Raw genomic sequence first — 21,173 nt, forward strand, 5'->3', positions numbered from 1 at the left:
TTGGACTGGAACCTTATCTAAGGTCGCAAGAAAGAAGGAAACTCTCCGGAAAAGAATCCGATGGATCAGCAAACTTTCTTATGAACCAAACTGAAGAGAGTGTGGTCAAGGAACACAAATTCAAGGAGAAACGCAAGAATAGAAACCGCCATAAACCCCTAAGAGGGGTAGAAGATCATCTGAAGTATAACCAGACCCGTAACCAAATACTGGGGCTGGTATCATGTGTCATGGAAATGTTCCCCACAATACCAAAAACATTTCCCAAAAGTGTAAAGCAGATTATAAATGGCCCATGTAGTGGCATAGAAGAGAAAGAGTCTGTAGAGTATTCCACCCATTCTAAGATACGGACAAGGTATGCCCACAAGGAATCTTGAATGTAACAGAAGAAAACAAGTTACTTACCTGTAACTACAGTTATCCAGTATTGGAATCTTTCATAGATTCACACCGGAATCATTCCTACTCGCAGAGGAGGGAGTCCCACGGTAAATTACAAAAGTATTGCCAAAGGTAAATAATAGTAGTGGGCCCAAAGAAAAAAGGCCTGAGGCCTAAATCTTAGTTGCCTATCTACCTCATTATGGTAAAAGAACCAAAGGTCAGCTCCAACCAATCCGCTATCAGCACCCTCTAGAACGAATATGCTACTTACCAGTATGCATTTGTTCTTGGCATGTAGGGCTGCTGACATTCATATCTTGTGCATAGATCGCCGCCTAGTGTTGGGTCCGGAATGATTGCACATTGTTGTCCTGGAAGAGTCTTCGAAGTATCACGAGATAGGTGGCTCCTCCCCTGGACTACAGTGCGCATGGGCATAGACTCCATCCTCAGATTGTTTTTCGCCATTGTGGAGAAGATGGAGTGTAACACCGTGAGTGATGACCATGCTAAGAGTAATCGCAAGTGCTGCAGCCGCTACAGGCGCCGGGGAGGAGGGCGGGCGATATGAATGTCAGCAGCCCTACATGCCAAGAACAGATGCATACTGGTAAGTAGCATATTCGGTTCGAGGCATGTGGGCTGCTGAATTCATATCTTGTGCATAGAATACATAGCAGTCCCTCTATTAGGGGCGGCCGCCTGTGCCAGCTGCAGCAGTTTGAAAAAGTGTTTTTAGAACAGCCTGCCCTACAGCTGCCTGCTGTTTGGAGTGCACATCTACACAGTAGTGTTTTGTAAATGTGTGTGTGGTAGACCATGTGGCTGCTCTACATATGTCTTCTAAAGGAATATTTCCAAGGAAAGCCATAGAGGACCTCAACTTTCGCGTGGAGTGGGCCTGTGGGGGAACCATTAATGTGAGCTTGGCTTTTTGATAGCAAATTTGAATGCACTTAACGATCCACCTGGCTATACCTGCTTTGGAAATGTGGTTGCCTTTGTGTTGTGGCGAAAAGGCAACAAACAGTTGTTTTGTTTTCCGAAAATCTTTGGTCCTATCTATGTAGTACATTAGAGCTCTCTTGACGTCTAGTGTGTGGAGCTTTTTCTCCGCCACTGACTCCGGATTTTGGAAGAACACTGGCAGTTCTATAGTCTGATTCATATGGAACTGTGAAACCACCTTAGGAAGAAACTTAGGGTGAGTACGGAGTACCACCCTGTTGGAGTGAATCTGTATGAATGGCTCCTGGATAGTTAGTGCCTGGAGTTCACTAACGCGTCGCAGCGATGTGAAGCCACTTTCCACGTCAAGAACTGAATCTCGCATGAGTGTAGAGGCTCAAAAGGTGGACCCATCAGTCTGGTGAGGACCACATTTAGGTTCCATTCAGGAGCTGGTGGGTTCCGGGGAGGAATAACTTGTTTGAGTCCCTCCAGAAAAGCTTTAATGGCAGGTACTCTGAAAAGCGAGAGATGCTGCTTGTTTTGGAGATAAGCTGCTATTGCGGACAAATGTATACGAATGGAAGCATAGGCCAGATTGCATTTGTATAGATGTAACAGATAACAAATGATGCATCTAGCGGGTTGATGTTGTGGTCTGCACAATAAATGACAAACCGCTTCCACTTTGCCGCATAACATGCTCTGGTGGTGGGCTTTCTTGCCTCTCTTATGATATCCATACAGTCGGGAGGCAAGTTGAGGTAGCCAAACTCTAAGACCTCAGGAGCCAGATCGCCAGGTTGGGCTGTTGCGGATCTGGATGCTGAATGTCGCCATGGTTCTGCGTCAAAAGCCTGGGTGTGAGGTGCAGCCTTTGATGCGGTACCACGGATAGTTCTAGAAAAGTGGTGTACCATGGTTGGCGTGCCCACGTTGGAGCAACCAGGATGAGTGTCATCGAGTGTTGCTTCAGCTTGCGTGCCACCAGCGGTATTAGAGGTGCTGGGGGAAAAGCGTACGCAAATATGCCTGACCAGTTCATCCATATCGCATTGCCCTGCGACTGTGGGTGTGGAAACCTGGCGGCAAAGCTGTGGCATTTTCTTTTGTGGCGAACAGGTTTATCTGCGGATGACCCCACTGCTGGAAGTACGGGTGGAGTACAGATGAATGTATTTCCCACTCGTGCATTTGGTGGCTGTGCCTGCTGAGCAGGTCCGCCATCTGATTGTCCTTGCCCGGGAGGTGTTCCGCCATGAGGAAGATGTTATTCTGAATGGCCCACTTCCACATGCTCTGAGCCAGATGAGACAACTGTGGAGAGTGTGTACCTCCCTGCTTCTGTATGTAGTACATGGTCGTCATGTTGTCCGTCCGGGTTCAACACAACCTTGTTGCACAGATGTACTTTGAATGCTTTCATTGCCAAAAAGATAGCCATCAGTTCTAGAAGGTTGATGTGCATCTTCTTTTGCTGCGCTGTCCATAGTCCCTGCACTGTGTAGTGGAGTACATGAGCTCCCCATCCCTGGAGAGATGCGTCCGTTGTTAGAATAATCTATGGCACAGGCTCTAGGAACGGTCGGCCCTTGCAAAGGTTTTGTGGATTCCACCAATGCAGAGAGTTGTATGCACGACCGGTCACCAACACTAGGTCTTTCAACTGTCCGTGAGCCTGGTTCCACTGACGTGCTAAGCAATTCTGAAGCGGACGCATATGTAGTCTCGCGTGCGGGACTATGAAGATGCAGGAGGCCATCATGCCTATCAACTGCATGAACACTCGTGCCGGAAGCGAGTGTTGTGGTCTGAATTTTTGTATCAGCAATTGAATGCTGTTGATTCTCACTGAATTTGGCTGTGCTTTGGCTGCCAGCGTATCTATTGTCGCGCCTAGATACTGCCGTACGTGGGCGGGCTGCAGGTGGGACTTTGGATAATTCAGTGAAAACCCCAGATCGTGAAGAAGGTGAATGGTGTGGGACATGTGTGCGGCACACTGCTTGGCAGACTTCGCCTGGATAAGCCAGTCGTCCAGATAAGGGTAGACGTGAACGTTCTGTCTCCGTAGTTGTGCAGCCACTGTCGCTAGGCGCTTTGTAAACACCCTGGGTGCTGTCGTCACTCCGAAAGGGAGGACCTTGAATTGATAATGTTGATGTTGAATGGTGAATCTGAGGTATTTTCTGTGTGACGGGTGTAGCGGAATATGGAAATATGCATCCTTCAGATCTAATGTTGCTAGGAAATCTCCTTGACTGAGTAACGGTAGAACCTGCTGCAATGTGAGCATGTGAAAGTGTTCTGATAGGATGTACTGGTTTAGGGGCCTGAGGTCCAGTATGGGTCTGAGGGACCCGTCCTTTTTTGGGATTAAGAAGTACAGCGAGTACACCCCTGTAACTCTTTCCTCCACAGGCACGAGCTCTATTGCTCCTTTTTGCAGCATGACGACTACCTCCTGCTGCAATAAGTGCAAATGCTCTGTGGACATAGGACGGTGTTTTGGGGGTATGCTGGGTGGAGTGGATGTTAACTCCAGACAATAACCGTACTGGATAAGCTTTCTCACCCACCTGTCTGTAGTGATGGATGTCCAGACTGGTAGGAACTGTTGCAGTCTTCCCCCGACTGGTGTGGCATGGTCGGGGGGCAGTGACAAGGCGTCACTGTTTGTTAGTGGCGGAGGATCGGGAGCTGTTGTTTCCACGACCTCTGCCCTTAGTGCTGTTTCCACGATAGCCACCTCTACTTTGTTTGGTGTAGGTGGATTGCGCGCCTCCTTTACCGTATTGTGTCTGCTGTGACAGCTGGCCTCTGGAAACTCCTCTATTGTTTGAGCGACGAAAAGAACCACCCCTGAACTGCTGGGACTGGAGAGCCCCCATAGACTTTGCAGTCTCAGTGTCCTTTTTGATCTTTTCCAGGGTAGTGTCCACCTCTGGTCCAAATAAGTGATCAGGGTTTACAGGCTGATTTAGTATGGTGGTTTGTATCTCGGGCTTGAAACCGGAGATTCTCAGCCAGGCATGTCGGCGCAACATCACACTTGTGTTAATTGCCCTGGCCGCGGTGTCTGCTGCGTCCAGCGGACACTTGATAGATGCATTTGATATAAGCTTCCCTTCCTGTATGAGCATCTCTGCTGCCTCCTTATATTCATCTGGCAAGTGTTGTAACAGGGTTTCAAGTGTATCGTAATGAGCCCTGTCATATCTGGCTAAGAGTGCCTGAGTTTTGGAAATGCGCCAGATATTGGCCGCTTGAGCTGCCACCCTTTTCCCTGATGTTTCTAGCACTTTAGATTCTTTGTCAGGGGGAGGAGCATCATCCGTTGTTTGAGAGTTTGCCCTCTTCCGGGCATTTGAAACAACCAGAGAGTCCAACGGCAACTGTCCCTTGATATAGGTAGGGTCCCCAGGTGCTGGTTTGTACTTTTTCTCAATTCTGGGGTTTATTACTTGCTATTTGTAGCGCGCTGGCTGCTGCTATGTTTTAAACTCTATTGTTACTTTAGTATTTTCCCTAATAGTATTTGCGCCGCTTATCATTTTCGCGCTGTGTACCTTGTACTTCTAGCATAGTGCTAGTTCTTACCTGCACGTTAAAGGTTGGATCACCCTGCATTTGCAGGAATCAGGGCAGCTAGGGACCGACTCTGGGTGCTTTTGCGGCCGCCATCTTTGAGAGGGCATTCGTGGCAGCCGATTTACGGGCGCCATCTTTGCTAGGGGACTAGTTCCTCCCCTCACACTCCTCCCACGTCTGGAAGAGCGTGCAGGAGCGTATTTAACCGCCAGAACGATCGCGCGCAGGTAGACTTGCTGTTTGTAGCGCGCTGGCTGCTGCTATGTTTTAAACTCTATTGTTACTTTAATATTTTCCCTAATAGTATTTGCGCTGCTTATCATTTTCGCGCCGTGTACCTTGTACGTCTAGCATAGTGCTAGTTCTTATCTGCACGTTAAAGGTTGGATCACCCTGCATTTGCAGGAATCAGGGCAGCTAGGGACCGACTCTGGGTGCTTTTGCGGCCGCCATCTTTGAGAGGGCATTCGTGGCAGCCGATTTACGGGCGCCATCTTTGCTAGGGGACTAGTTCCTCCCCTCACACTCCTCCCACGTGTAGGGCTATAACTAATGGGCAGACGGTCGGAGTGCAGTGACGACGCGCAACGGGTGCGCGCCGGAGGTGCGCCAGAGGTAAGCCCGTTCGCGTCCCGGGCGCGTCCGGTGCGTTTACCTCCTCCATTCCTCGTTCAATGGATCCTTTGGTAGATTCTCAGGACCCCCAGATGGATACTAATGCTGGTAAAAACGGTACTATGACCCTTCTCCCTTCCACAGTTCTTTCTTGTGGATTACTGAATGTTCGATCTCTTGTAAAACACCACGCGGAAATTGCTGTTCTGATAGACTCTTTACATCTAGACGTCCTTTTTGTAACAGAGACTTGGACTAAGTTAGACTGCGGAGTGGAACTTGGGTGGGCTTGTCCTCCGGGCTATCTTATAAAACACTCCCCTCGAACAAGTGGCAGAGGGGGTGGAATAGGCTACATATTCAAAGACTCAATTTCCTTTGCACAGCTGGTGGTAAAAGAGGCACCAGGGTTTGAGCTCATGGGCTTTTCCATCAAGGCCCAGGGCGGCACTCTGGTAACGGGTCTTCTATGTTATAGACCACCCTCTTCAACCACCACGGTTCTTCAGCCACTGATTGATCTGATCTACGACCTTTCGAACTACTAGTGTTAGGGGATTTTAACCTTTGGCCTTCTGGCCCTCAAGATTTGGCATATAGAGAACTTTGCCAAGCATGTAGCAACATACAACTTGCACAGCTGGTTACGGCACCTACCCATGCTAAAGGGCATACTTTAGACCTTGTATTTGCCGATAAAGATCTAGTCTCAGTGGGAGAGGTCGTGGATCAATGCTGGACTGATCATGCACTAGTCCTACTGTCTATCTTCTTGCCCGGCTTGTTAAGGACAGGTGACCCAGGTGTCACTAAGATCTGTAGGCAATGGTCTCGTCTTTTGAAACAACCAACTAGACCTACCTTGCTGTCCAGACCATTTATGTTGAAGGATAGTGCGGATAAAAGCTATATGGCTCTGTGCCAGCAGATTGTGACATCCCTGGACGATCTGGCTCCCTTGAGGAAAGTGAGGGATAGGCCTAGAAGAACTAACGCCTGGTTCACTGATGACCTTGGACAGCATAAACTTCGCTGCAAACAGGCGGAACGACTCTGGAGGAGAGAATACATGGAGTCAGATAAGGCAGCATATAAAGTGACCTTGCAGGAATATAAGACTCAGCTGAAGAAGGCCAAAGCCCAATTTCTGGCAGACACATTGGCTAAGGCCTCTAACAAATCGCAGGCACTGTTTAAATTGGTCGACAATCTAGCCAACCCGCCTTGTACTGCCTCGGCTATCCCTGTCTCCCAGGAATTGTGTGATTCGTTGGCCTCTGCGTTTGAGGAGAAGATTAGGAAAATTCTGAACGGACTTCGGATCCCTGGTCAGTCTGTATCTTCCTTGTTTCCACTTGTAGAACCCTCTCCCACGGCGGCTCAGCTGTCCTGCTTTCCTAGCCCTTCTCTGGAGAATTTTGCCTCCTGGCTAATGGCGTGTCTTCAGGATCACCACTTGATCCTATGCCTCATAAGATCTGGAAGGCATTTCAAGATGAGCTGTTTCCCCCGCTCCACACCATTTGCTGCCAGTCATTGAGTACAGCAGTAGTCCCAGATAGCTGGAAGTTGGCAATTGTCACACCACTGCTGAAGAAGGTTTCTTTGGACCCTTCGAGCACGGCCAACTATAGCCCCATCTCACTTTTACCATTCATAATAAAAGTTGTAGAGAAGTGGGTCACGATAACACTATCCAGCTTTCTGGAGAACAACTCCTGCCTGGATACATCGCAATTCGGCTTCAGACCGGCTCACGGCACGGAGGCTGCATTGGTCACCGTGTTGGACGATCTACGAACGCGTGTCGACATGGGCAAGTCAGCATTTTTAGTGCTGCTTGACATGTCGGCCGCGTTCGACACGGTGGACCATGCAGTACTACTGAGCCGTCTTCAGAGTACAGGAGTAACTGGCTTGGCTTTGAGATGGTTAACATCCTATCTCAGCAACAGACAGCAAGCAGTGGCACTACCACCTTTTCGATCTGCCATACAACAAGTGGATCAGGGTGTCCCCCAGGGGTCGGCGATCAGCCCGATCTTGTTCAATCTGTATCTTCGACCTCTGGTGGATCTGATAAAGTCATTCGGCATATCTGTCATCAATTATGCAGATGACACTCAACTGATTTTTTCATTTGAGGGTACTAAGGCAGTATCGAGAGACACTTTTCATTGCTGTATGTCGGCTACAGCTGAGTGGTTGCGAGCCAACTCGCTTCAATTTAATGGATCTAAAGCGGAGGTTCTTCATTGCTCCCTAGACCGTACCCCGCGGCCGCTTCCGGACGACTTCTGGCCTATATCCATCTTAGGTACGGTAGAGGCTGCTGAGTCGGCCCGCAATCTGGGAGTTCTGTTTGAACCCAGCCTGCAGCTTGATGCCTCTGTCAATAGGACTATAGCGGTTTGTATGGGCTTACTCCGTGCCCTACGTAAGATCTTACGGCTCCTTCCCATAGAGGCTAGGGCAGAGGTAGTGCGCAGTTCTATTCTTAGTCGATTAGATTACTGCAATGCACTACTTCTGGGAGCCCCTAAAACTTTGATTTTAAAGCTGCAGAGGATCCAAAATATGGCGGCTAAACTGGCTCTATCCCGCCCTCGCTCTGCCTCTTCTTCCGATGCATTGGCTGATCTTCATTGGCTACCCGTCCAGCAGAGAATTTCCTTCAAGGCGTTATGCCTTGTCTTTAAGGCCCTGCATGGACAGGGGCCAATACCGCTCCAAAATCTTTTTTCCTGGTACCATGCTACCAGACTTCTAAGATCCTCCTCCGCGTTTCTAGTGACGGTCCCCAGGATCAATAGAGTGAGGATGGGTGGCCGTGCTTTTAGTTTCACGGCCGCTAATCTTTGGAACACCCTCCCGCTGACGCTGAGGAGTAGACAAGATCTCACTTCCTTTAAAAACACAATTTGAAGTCTCTTATGAGGGGTACTAAAGTGCCAGAAACATATGTAGGAATGCCTGTAACACACAGACGAAATACAATGTAGGACAGGGAACAAGGCCACAGTGCATCCTCAAAATACAAGCAATATTACCCAATTGAGAACCTGGGTAGAAAAGCAAAAAGAACACCTTGCATGATCAGGCGTCGAAACCCAATAGGGCTATAAAACAATATGTGTCCCAAATAACTGTGACCACAACCGGTCACTGACAGTTTAAGAAGTAATAAAAAAATACCTGCAGGAGACAAGAGCACCTCATCGGGTATTACCTGTAGGTGAAGTCTGAAAGAAAAAAGTGCTCTGCCCTAGAGAGGCTCACATACGAAAGAAATCAAGGAGACCATACCTCGTACAAGCTCAGTATGGGTGGAAGAAGAGGAGCATACAGTACAGCAAAACAGGGTTTAAGAGTCTGCTCCACCCTGACTGTCCCATAAGCAGTGTAAAATAAAATCAGTGTGTGTGCCGCACAGTTGTTGATCATCAAAAGGCATGTCCACCAAGGTGGATTGAACAGCTTCCGAACAACCAGAGGTGCGTAGTGAAGTGCCACTGAAAGGTCATGGCTCGCGCGACAGAATCTGTGGTATCCATGCCACCTCAAATTATCAATTCAGCTGCTTGGCAGCCATCATAAAGTAACTGAGTAAGATCGCTCCGGATCTCATCCGAGAGTGCAGGGAGAAGGCGCAAGACCGAATGCCACAACACATGAGGAAATCGGCTCAGAACACAAGCGATATTGAATGAATGGGAAGTTTTATTAAGCGTAAACGATTGCCCGGAGGCATCTTGGTCCTATACAAAACAAGGAACAGTGGGACTCCGTTATTATATTGGCGGATGAAAAGCCAAGTTTAAACAAAAATTCTTAAGATAGAGACAGCTGTTTTAAGTTAATAAGGAAGACCGTTCCAATGTAGTGCTGTGGACCTAAAGAAACTTCTGCCACTCCAGGAGGAGCATTTGAAGGATGGCATCATCAAGTGTTTAGTGGAACTGGATTACAGAGTCATACCAGGCATGTACCACCTCAGATTTTTCTTAAAATAAGAAGGACCCTGGCCATGCAGGTTCTTATAGGCCATGCATAGTGCCTTGCAGATAACTCTAGCCCAGGTGTCTCCATCCTTTTCTGTAATACCTACATTGAATGAAAGTCATCCTGAGCTACTGATATTATTAGTGTTATATTCAGCACACCAGGCAAGATAACATTAGTGGCCACCACAAGCAAGATCGTCAAGTGATCACCTCAGTGCATCAAGCAAGGTTGCCAGCAGTAATGTGCAAAATTGTTTTTAACTGAGAATGCCTCTAACAGCAGTAGATGCAAATCCACATCACCAAGGTAATATTATGAGTAATTGTCTTCCCAATGTCACATGATGTATCACTCTAATATCAGATGTGTTTATTTTTCAAATGTCATTTTATGAGTTCAGAAAATAAGCAAATTTCCATGTCGTATACATGCTTTTCAACTTTTGTATACGTATATTATTTCAACCCAACAAAAGTTTCAAATTTATTAGGCTGGGCTGCACACAGGAGAGCTACTTACAAGTAACAGTAGAGCTACCAGTAGCTCATGAGCTACTGGTTGAAGAAGCCTGCTCTAGCCTAACAAGCAGTAGTTTACTGATGGCCGCTTTCGCTGACAGGTACCAAGCAGCAGCATTCTGGAGAGTTTACAATTTATTTAGAGTACCCCTGGGCAGATCCACCTAAAAATTGTTACAATATTCCAGTCTTGCCTAGACAGGAGCGATGACCAAGAGATCAAAGGGTATACATTTCTCTATTTTTGTCACTCTGAGAGCGTGGAAGGAGGATGAGGAAAATGTATTCACTTGATATTTCAGTTATTTGTCTATTAGCATCCCAATATTTTTTGCCGTCAAAACTGGTGTAGGAAGTGATCCGAGATCAGATTGCCACTGTAATGGGGACCAAAAAAGTGAGATATTTACAGACAGAATAACCTCCAATTTAGATGAATTTTGTTTAAAGTAATTGCAGTCCATTCATTTAATTAGTGCACTCATACAGTTTCTGAATATGTCACTAGAGTTTACATCATTTTTGGAGTGAGACTACACTGTGAATGTCATCAGCATGGGATGCTAATGATAAACTAAATTATTTAAAAAGTGTAGCCAAAGGTGTTACATATAGGTTGAACATCGTAGGGCTCAGTGAAGATCCCAGAAGACTCCACAAGGAAAAGAGTAAGGTTTTGAGGTGAACTCACCCAGAGACACTACTTGTTGCAGATCAGAGAGAAATGACTGCAATAGTGCATGTGCTGAGTCATCTATCCCGAGAGTCCGCATAATGTCAACCAGGAGCACATGGTTGACCGTATTGAACACTGATGACAGATCTAACAAGATGAGGGCTGCATTTTCGCCCCCAATCAGCGCTGTTCTGATTTCCTCAGTAGCTACTATTAGCACGGATTCCGTGCTATAGCCTTGCCTAAAGCCAAACGGAGTGTCGTCAAGGAGATGATTCATAGCTACGAAGAAGGCGAGTTGTTCATTCATCACCATCTCCACTACCTTGGCTGGATAGGGAAGTCAAGATATTGGATGATAGTTATTTAAATCAGTCATATTTACATTAGCTTCTTTTCATAAATAGAGAACGGAAGCAGGCTTCCAATGGGAAGGAAAGAAATCCGTCTCAAACATTGCAGAATGCATTTTTGTCGAGTATAGTGCTACTGCCTCAGATGCTAAATGGACTATTTTAAGGGGGCAAGGATCTCAGTCTAGGTTCAATCTCTCCCCGCAGGTCCGCTGTGCCGTCTCTTGCCTCCAGACCACAACTTCCACTTTGGGAGGTTCGAGGCTGCTGCCCGCTCCAACTGGGATCAGACTGCCTGCAACCCCCAAAACCCTTCACGGCCGTTTCTTTTTCTTAATTTTTTCCCTGTTGTGCCACTGTTATTGTGCCCATCTGTGTCTTGCTCTAATTCCACCACTGTTTTTATTTTCTTGTGCCTGCCTGTTCCTTTCGCCGCTGCTGCCCCCCTCCCTCCTGGAACCACCCCCCCCGATGGAATTCCCCCGCTTACGCCTCCCAGCTTCTCCTCTCTCCCACCTCCCCTACTTAATGGCGGCCACTGCGTGGTTGCGCTGCCGACGCGCCAAAGGCAAGCCCGTCTGCGCCCATCACCGACCCAAACGTGCCCAGCGCCAGGAACCCTGGACCTCCCACTACCCATTGCTACGACACCCACACCCTCCTTGCACTCAACCCTGGAAGACTTTGAGAATGCCAACAGTCCTCGTCGAACCCGACCTAAGGCCAGTTCCACTGCCTCCACTGCCGCCAGACACTCACCGTCACCTCGGCCTCCAACACCGCCGACGCCAGCACCGGCGACACCCTAAAATGCATCCTCCTCAAAGTACGCTCCGTACACAAACGCGCCATGGAAATCTGGAACCTACTCGACTCTCTCTCGCCCAACATCGCCACCTTCACAGAGACCTGGACAAACGGATCCTCCGCCCCCGACATCAGCACGCCATCCCAGACGGATACAAAATCCAGAGGAAAGACCGCCCCAACCACCCAGGAGGGGGCCTCGCCACCGTCCACAAGAGCACCCTCCGCCTCACCACCTCAATCGAAACTTTCCCCTCTACCGAACAACTGCACTTCCAGATCCAGACCTCCCCCAAAGCCACACTCCAGGGAACTCTCGTCTACAGACCCCCTGGCTCCCGAACACCCTTCGCCACTACCATCTCCAACTTCCTCGCACCCCACACCATCGCCTCAACAATCTACATACTCATTGGAGACCTGAACTTGCACCTCGACAAACCAGCAACCCCAACTCCACTATCCTTTGTGACAACCTCGCCAGCATCGGACTTGAACAACTCGTCCATACACCAACCCACAGAGCAGGATACACCCTCAACCCCATCTTCGTGGCAGGAAACAGCGTCCAAATCAGCCACACAACGCAGCCACCATGGACCGATCACCACTGCGTACACTTCCCCAACAATAAACCCAAGGCACCCAAACCATCCCCACGGCCAGCAAGAAGGAACTGGAGCAAGGTTACAGACGAGCAACTTAACTTCACCCTCACCCGAGACAACCACACCAGGCGCCACAGACGGCCCCACCCCCCAGAAACACCATTCAGCCCGCCATCTCCAACTGGACACCGATCACAGCCGAAGACACCGCCTCGACCATGAAAAGTATCCATTCGGGGGCCCCCACTGATCCCTGCCACCCTCACATCTACCACCGAGCCGCGGCCGCCATCACACCCAAACTACAACGCACTATCAACACCATTTTCAAAACAGGCACCTTCCCAGATGACTGGAAGCGCGAAATAGTCAGATCCCTGCTTAAGAAGTCTGCAGCTGACCCCGGCGACCTCAAGAACTATTGGCCCATATTGCTCTTCCCCTTCGCAGCCAAAGTTGCAGAGAAAACAGTCAACAGGAAACTGACACGATTCATAGAAGAGAACGCCGTCCTTGACCCGTCCGAATCCGGATTCCGAAGCAGCCACAGCACAGAGACCGCCCTACTCGCCGCCACAGACAACATCCGCACCCTCCTGGACCAAGGCCACTCCGCATTTCTCATCCTACTCGACCTATCAGCGGCCTTCGACACCGTCTGTCACCTCACATTAGTCGCCAGACTACACGACGCAGGCATACAAGGAACAGGCCTGGACTGGATCCTATCAATCCTCACCGGAAGAAGCCACAGGATCAGACTCCCACCCTTCCTCTCCGACCCCACGTAAATCACTTGGGGAGTCCCACAGGGTTCATCACTGAGTCCCACCCACTACAACATCTACATGGCCCCCCCTCGCAGCCATCGCCCAACAACATGGCGTCAACATTGTATCCTACGCTGATGACACCCAGCTCATCCTCTCCCTCACTAAAGACCCCACCACTACCAAACTCAACTTCCAGAAAAGAATGCAAGATGTCGCAGTCTGGATGATGAACAGCTGCCTGAAGCTCAACGCGGAAAAGACAGAAGTCCTCGTCCTCGGTACCACTCCTCCTGCATGGGACAGTACCTGGTGGCCGACCGCCCTTGGAAGCCTACCTATCCCTCAGACCACGCCAAGAACCTGGCATCGTACTCGACTCATCACTCACCAAGAACCAAAAGGTCAACGCTGTCACCTCCAGCTGCTTCAACACCCTCCGCATCCTCAGCAAGACCTTCAAGTGGAGCCCCCTGAGTCAAGGAAGACAGTCACCCACGCACTCATCACCAGCAGACTGGACTATGGAAACGCAGTCTACGCCGGCATCAACAAGTCCCTACTCCGCAAACTCCAGACAATACAGAACACCGCAAAATCCAGACAATACAGAACACCGCCACTAGACTTATCCTTGGCATCCCCCGACACGAACACATCAGCCAACACCTACGAAGTCTCCACTGGCTCCACGTGAAGTAAAGAGTCACTTTCGAAATCCTCACTCACGCCTACAAATGCCTACCCAACAACAGACCCAAACACCCCAACAACATAATCAACTTCCAAGTACCCAAAAGAAACCTCCGATCTTCCAACCTCGCTCTGGCCGAAACCCCACGCATCCACAGAGCCAGAGCAGGTGAAAGATCTTTCTCTCACATTGGAGCCAAGACCTGGAACGCAGATATCAGACACGCCCCATCCCTGAACACCTATAGGAAGACCCTCAAGACCTGGCTTTTCGGCTGAACAGATTTGCGAATCACCTCTCCTCCCCCCTCCCCCCCCCCCCACCCCCCCCCCCCCCCAAGTGCATTGAGACCCTCACGGGTGACTAACGTGCTTACAATTCCCTGATTGATTGACTGATTGAAGGATCCGGAGGGGATACAAATTTAATGTTCGGAACGGCCTTTACAAGTAGTTCTACTGAAGGGGCCTCAAATTGATAAAAGCCTTGTTTTTGGAAACCACCTCGGGAGACTGGTTATTATCAAAGCTACCCAAGTAATTAGCGGTGAATTTGCTAAAGATGCTCACTACTTTGCCCTGAAAGAAGCTAGCTGATTTCAGTAATCTTGACTGGTTGCTTGTGATTTGCTTGCTGTGGGTAGGGATGAGCCCAAGAGCACTACAAATTATCAAATAGGGTTATACTGAAGGGGAGCACAGGCTCAATCAATCAAGGTTGGTATAGCTCAACTACTCACCTGTGTGGGTCTCAAGGCGTGGGGGAACTCTATTGAGTGCTGGAGTCATCCAAAGAGCCAGGCTTGAGGTCCTTCCTGAACTTGGGCAGTGTGGGGCCTCGCTGGAGTTGGAGGGGCCGGTCGTTCTAAGTCTTGGCTGCGAGGAAGGAGAAGGGCTACCCTCTGGTTCTGGTCCTGTAGATGCGTAGGACGGTGTCCAGAGAGAGATCGGCTGATCAGAGGTGTATTTTGGGTACGAGGAAGGAGAGGCGGTCGTTGTTGTGCAGGGACTTGTATGCGTGGGTGAGGAGTTTGAAGGTGATTCTTCTTTCGACTGTGAGTCAGTGGAGATCATGAAGGTATTGGATGATCTGGTTGCGATGAGGGATGTCGAGGATCAGTCTGGCTGCGGCATTTTGGGTGGCCTGGAGTTTGCGAAGGAGTTTCTTGATGATTTCAGCATAGAGCGCGTTGCTCTAATCTAGTCTGCTACTGATGAGAGTGTGCTTGACGGTTTTTTAGGATTCGGGTGGGATCCAACCTGAAAGTCTTTCGAAGCATGCGGAGGGTGTTGAAGCAGGTCGAGAATATGGAGTTGATCTGGCGGTTCATTGTGAGTGAGGAGTTCAGTATGATGCCCAGGTTTCATGCGTCAGGGTGGGGGGGATTTCCTAGTTCGGGGCCACCAGGATTCATCCCATGCAGAGGGGATGGAGCCTAGGATGAGGACTTGTGTTTTCTCTGAGCTGAGTTTCAGGCAGCTGTTCATCCAGGTGGCGACGGCTTTCATTCCTTCTTGGTAGTTGTGTTTGGTGATATTGGGTTCGTTGGAGAGGGAGAGGATACGTTGGGTGTCGTCGGCGTAAGTGACTATGTTTAGCCTGTGGTTCCGGACGATGGTTGCAAGGGGGGCATGTAGATGTTGAAGAGGGTGGGGCTGAGGGAGGAGCCCTGGGGCACTCCACAGTTGTCTCTGTCAGTTCCGAGAAGTAGGGCGGGACTCTGACTCGCTGAGTTCTGCCAGTGAGGAATAAGCATATTCAATTGAGGGCCTTGCTGCGGATGCCAGCATTATGGAGTCTGGTGGCTAGGGTGAGGTGCGAGACGTTGTTGAAGGAAGCCGAGAGGTCGAGGAGGATGAGGGTTGCCGTTTCACTCAGGTCGAGGAGGGAGCAGATGTCCTCGGTGGCGGGGAGTAGGGAGGTCTCGGTGCTGTGGTTGTTGCGGATCAGGATTGGGAGATGTCCAGGACGTTCTAAGCTTCGATTAAGTTTACTAGCTGGGTGATGACAGCCTTTTTCATGACTTTGGTTGCAAATGGAAGCAGGGAGATGGGCCTGAAGTTATTAAGGTCTGTTGGGTCGGCGGATGATTTTTTTCATGAGGGGGTTGACAATGGCGTGTTTCCAGTCACCGTGGAAGGTGGCGGTCTCAAGGGAGCAGTTGATAGTCCAACGTAGTACGGATGTGATTGCCGAGGCAGCTCTGTGGAAGATGTGAGGGTCGCAGAGGTCAGAGGGTGCCCCGAAGTGGATGCTTTTCATGGTAGTTGTCTTGTGCAGTGCATGGGGTCAAATTGAGCAGGGTTTGTCAGGTGGTGGCGCTTGGACAGTCCGCTGTGAGTTTGTTCCAGCTTCTACAGGGGAGGCCGTGGGCGTGCTTGTGTACAGTGGGTTTTTGAAGGAGAAGTGGATTCAGTGGTGATTTGTCTACAGAAAGCTGTTCGACCAGTTGATCCATAACGCGTTCCCCAGCGTCCCCGACTGGTAGTACCTGGAGGCGAAGTCTCGGCATTTGCTGTTTTCGGCGGTGGCGAACAGATCTACGTCTGGAGTGCCCCACCTTGCGAAGACTTCTCCTAGTACTTCGTCGTTTATGACCCACTCGTGATTTTCCTGAATCAGTCTGCTCAGCTTGTCTGCCTGAACATTCTGCACACCTGGCAGATGAGTGGCCGTTATCGAGAGTCCTCGAGCCAGAAGCCAATGCCAGATCGCCTGCGCCTCCTGAGACAGAGTGCGGGATCTCGAGCCCCCCTGCTTGTTGAGGTAATACATCGTGGTCGTATTGTCCGTCTGTACAAGCAGAGAGTTGGTCCGGAAGGATGGTTGAAAAGCCTTCAGCGCCAAGTGAACAGCCCTGAGTTCCAGGAAATTGATGTGGTACGTGGACTCCGACGGGGACCACGTCCCTTGAATCTGCAGATCTCCGGAGTGTGCTCCCCATCCCAGGAGAGAAGCATCCGTCACAATAGTCTGAGTGGGAATGTCCTTGTGGAAGGGAACCCCTCTGAGGAGATTCTCCGCTGAACACCACCACTTCAGAGACTGAAGAGCATGTAGAGACAGTCGTATCCTGTCATCCCAAGATCCTCTCCTCTGGTCCCATTGATCTTCCAAGCACTCCTGCAGCGGTCTCATGTGCAGCCGCGCATGTGGCGTCAGGAAGATGCAAGAGGTCATCGATCCCAGCAGAGAAGACACCGTCCTCACTGTCGTGGATGGAGTGGACAGGAGAGCCTGAGCCTTCCGAAGGAGTGATAAACGTCGCTCTTCCGAAGGAGACACGCTTGCCGACAGCGTATTGATGGAGGCTCCCAAGTACTGGATGCACTGGACCGGAGTTGGAACAGACTTGGACATGTTGATGTGCAACCCCAGCTTGTTCAAGAGAACGCACGTCTTCTGGAAGTGTGCTTGAGCTTCCGAGAAGGAGGAGGCCTTGATCAACCAATCGTCCAGGTACGGGTAGACAAACACCTTGTTCTTCCTCAGGTGTGCCGCTACCACTGCCATGCACTTCGAGAACGTCCTGGGCGCAGACTTCAGCCCGAACGGAAGTACCGTGTACTGATAGTGATTGGTGCCGACTTGAAATCGCAGGAACTTCCTGTGTTTGTGTGCGATGGGCACATGGAAGTATGCATCCTGTAGGTCTATGGCACAAAGCCAGTCTCCCCGTTGCAGCTGAGGATAAATCTGATGCAACGACAGCATGCGAAACTTTTCTCTGCGAATCCATTTTTTGCCTGTCGCAAGTCCAGAATGGGCCTGAACTCGTTCTTGTCCTTCTTGCGGACCAGAAAGAACCGAGAGTACAGACCTTTTCCTCTTTGAGACAGAGGTACATCCTCTATCGCTCTTTTCCTTAACAGGATGTCGGCCTCCGCCTGAAGCTCGCGCAGTTGATACTGCGAGCTGATCGGAGGAATCGATGGAGGAGGGCTGGTGAAACGAAGACTGTATCCATTGCAAACAATATTCAGCACCCACTTGTCCTGAGCAATTTTTCTCCACTCTGCCAGGAAAAATTGAATGCTTCCCCCCACCGGAGTGGGTAACGGATGAAGGGGAAGTAACTGCTCAGGGTCGAGACCCGGCCGGGCCCTTGGTCGCGGTAGAGGACTGCTGTGCACCTCTACCCCTCTGACGTTTTTGGAAGGGTCTTCTGTACTGCTGCTGTTGTTGCTGCTGCTGATGTTGCCCAGAAGACTGTCCCCTTCCCCGACCCTGCGACCCAAAACGCCGTTGGAATTGGCGGAAGGGTTTCTTATCTTTGGGCTTCTCCAAGCCCACCGCCGTCAGGGTTTCCGCCTCGGCCTTCATCCTGGCCATCTCGTCATCTGCGTGTTTCCCGAAAAGGGTATCCCCGGAAAACGGCAGATTTGCCACACGTTGTTGCGCCTCAGGTTTAAGCGACGTCAACCGAAAACACGCATGGCGCCTCTGATTGATACCGTGGCAGTATCCATGCGCGGCCAGCAGGGAGATATCCGCCGCGGCGCTAATGGCCTGGTTAGAAACCAGCATCCCTTCCTGGACGATCTCCATGAAATCCTCCCTCCGGTCGCGCGGAACGAGGTCCGCAAACCGTTCCATGGAGTCCCACAGTGCACGGTCGTATCGTCCTAACAACGCCGAGTCACTGGAGGCCTTCATCGTAGTAGAGGACGTCCCACACGCTTTTCGTCCAGCAGAGTCAATCCAGCGGCTCTCCTTATCGGGAGGCACGGTGGAGGCAGGAGAGGTGGCATGGAGCTTCCGAGCCGCCGTCACAATCACCGAATCCGGTGTCGGGTCCTTCCGCAAGAAAGCCGGGTCCGACTCAGGAGCCCTGTATTTCTTCAAGAGCCTGGAAGGCGCAGCTTTCACCACCGCCGGCGTAAGGAAGAGTTGTTCCGCAGGCTCAAGGAGTCCTGGCACCAGAGGCAGTAGGGGGCGAGACAGGTGTTTCTTATGCAATGTCTCAAAGATCACGGAAGTTGAGGGCGTAGGGGCCGTAACCTCAATCCCCAACTTCGCCGCCCCGCGCAGGAGAACCTCCTGGAACGTGCCAATGTCATCAATCGGGGACACCCTCGTCTCCGGTGAATCTGACAACGTAGGTGAGTAGGAACGGGTCCCCGAGGCAGAACGAGACTGGGACCTATGCCTCCTATGGCGATGCCTGGATCTCAAGGAGGATCCGCGTCCACTCCTCGACCTGTCCCTTCTACCTGAGCGTGACCTCGATCTCTTGGGTCTGGGATGCTCCGCCGGCCTCCCCGGGTCGGAAGTCTTGGGTTTAGGAGGAACCTTCGACTTAGGAGTCTTCTTCGGAGGTGTCGGGAGGTTTGGCATCGACACCGATCTCGGTGGAACCGGAGGAGGAGGAACAGTTGGAACCGGGGCCTGAGGCGCCGGTAGAGGAGGCAACGGAGGAGGGGTCGAACCCCTCGGAGGTGGGCCCTTAGGCAAAGGAGGCAAAGAAGGCGGTGCAGTAGGCTTCCTCGGGGTATACACCTCGGAGTATGCCGTTCCCGGCGAGCCACCATCCTGTCCTGACTGTGGGGAGCCCCCCACAGTCCTGGGCCTGTCCTTACGACCTCCTGACGTCGACGATCGGTGCTCAGACGTCGATCGTGGTCCCTTTGACGGCGAGCGGCCCTTCGGCGTCGACCGTTTCACACTCCTCGGCGTCGACCGGCTTCTCCGCCTCGACGTCGACCCCGACCAGATGGATGAACCTCTAAATCTCGACAACGGGCGATGACGCCTCGACGGCGACCTCGACGTCGACCTCTTCGAACGCCTCGACGTTGACCTCTTCGAACGCCTCCACATCGACCTCTTCGAACGTCTCGACGTCGACTTCTTCGGCGCCGGAGACCTCCTCCGTCTCGACGGCGACCTCGACAACGAGGATCCCCTCGACGACGACGATGTCCTCATCTTCGGCGGCGTCGCCTCGATGGCGAGCGCCGACGCCGGGCCCTTCGATGCCGTCCACTCGACGCCGACGAGGAGGAGATCGACACCGGGTTCGACGGCGGCCTGTAAACGTCCCTCGACGGGCGGCGTTTTCTCGACCCAGAGCCCTGGGGAGACCGGGAACTGGCCGTGGACCTTCCTCGACGTCGTGGTCATAGCAACTGAACCAGACAGAGACCTTGGACGTTTGCTGGACTTCCTGCCCCTGGGGAGCCCCCCAGAGGCCTCAGCATGGGCAGCAGAAGCCCCTCCAGACCCACCTTGAGCCTTCAGTCTTCTTTCTTCAAGTCCCTGAAGTCTGATTTTTCTCCTGTCCTTCAGGGTCCTGCCAGAGAAGCCTCTACAGATCACACACTCCTCTGGGATGTGGGAAGAGGGAAGGCCGAGGATACACACCTCATGGGGGTCTGACTTGGCCTTCTTCCTGGAGCACTCTGGGCATTTATCAAATAATGCAGGCATTATGAACAGCCAAAGAGAGCAGAAACCCAAGAAGAAAGTCACCAAAGTACTTTCAAAGTACACAAAATCGAAATTAGTGAAAAAACACCAACAAAACCCTTGAAAAGGGAGAGCTCAATGCTCCAGGGTCCTGCTTGCAGGAGCCGGAAAAAAGAACTGAAACTAAGTTGGACCTGCTATGCATTCTGGGATACTGGGAGAAGGTTCTGGAAGATTCTCTTAAAGGCACAGTATCCTGTTTTGAGCCACATAATGGCAGCCTATGGTGCTTGTCTGTCCAGGTTCTTCTCTCTATCATTCCTGAGGGATTTTGCTGGTAAAGCAAGGGAAATCTGTACAGGCTTTTGCTGTTTTGTGGATTTTATGGTGGAATTTCTAGTTGAAGTACTGGACAGTGTAGCCTTTTTAGGCTGCATTATCTGTCTTTAAATTCTCGCTTAAGTGTCTATGCTTTTCTGCATTTTTTGACACTGTAAGAGATTATTTTTGATTGCTCCAGGGTCCACGCACATGGGCGGGACTATTCACTAGATTATGACTATATACAGAGATCCCCTACTACAGAACTTAGCCTCCCTGTCGGCCTCCTCCTCATATGCAGATAGTTTATCTCTGAATTCCTCCTGCAGTGTCCCCTCTTCCCCCTCCATCATACGCTCCTCCAGCTCCTTTAAATAACGCTCTAAAGCAGTCAATGTGCGCTGTATATCCCGCAGGACTCCAAAACTCTTAGAGATGCAATAGCCACGTATGGTGACCTTAAACGCCTCCC

At 50.8% G+C, this 21,173-nt stretch overlaps 1 protein-coding gene across 1 annotated transcript in view; it reads right to left on the bottom strand.

The window, feature by feature from the left end:
- Nucleotides 1–21,173, bottom strand: part of RNF144A (ring finger protein 144A) — a 160,686-nt gene that overhangs the window by 33,639 nt on the left and 105,874 nt on the right. The gene's annotated exons all lie outside the window — the stretch shown is intronic.

Source organism: Lissotriton helveticus, chromosome 6 (genome assembly GCF_964261635.1).
Source record: "Lissotriton helveticus chromosome 6, aLisHel1.1, whole genome shotgun sequence".
NCBI classification, from domain to species: domain Eukaryota; kingdom Metazoa; phylum Chordata; class Amphibia; order Caudata; family Salamandridae; genus Lissotriton; species Lissotriton helveticus.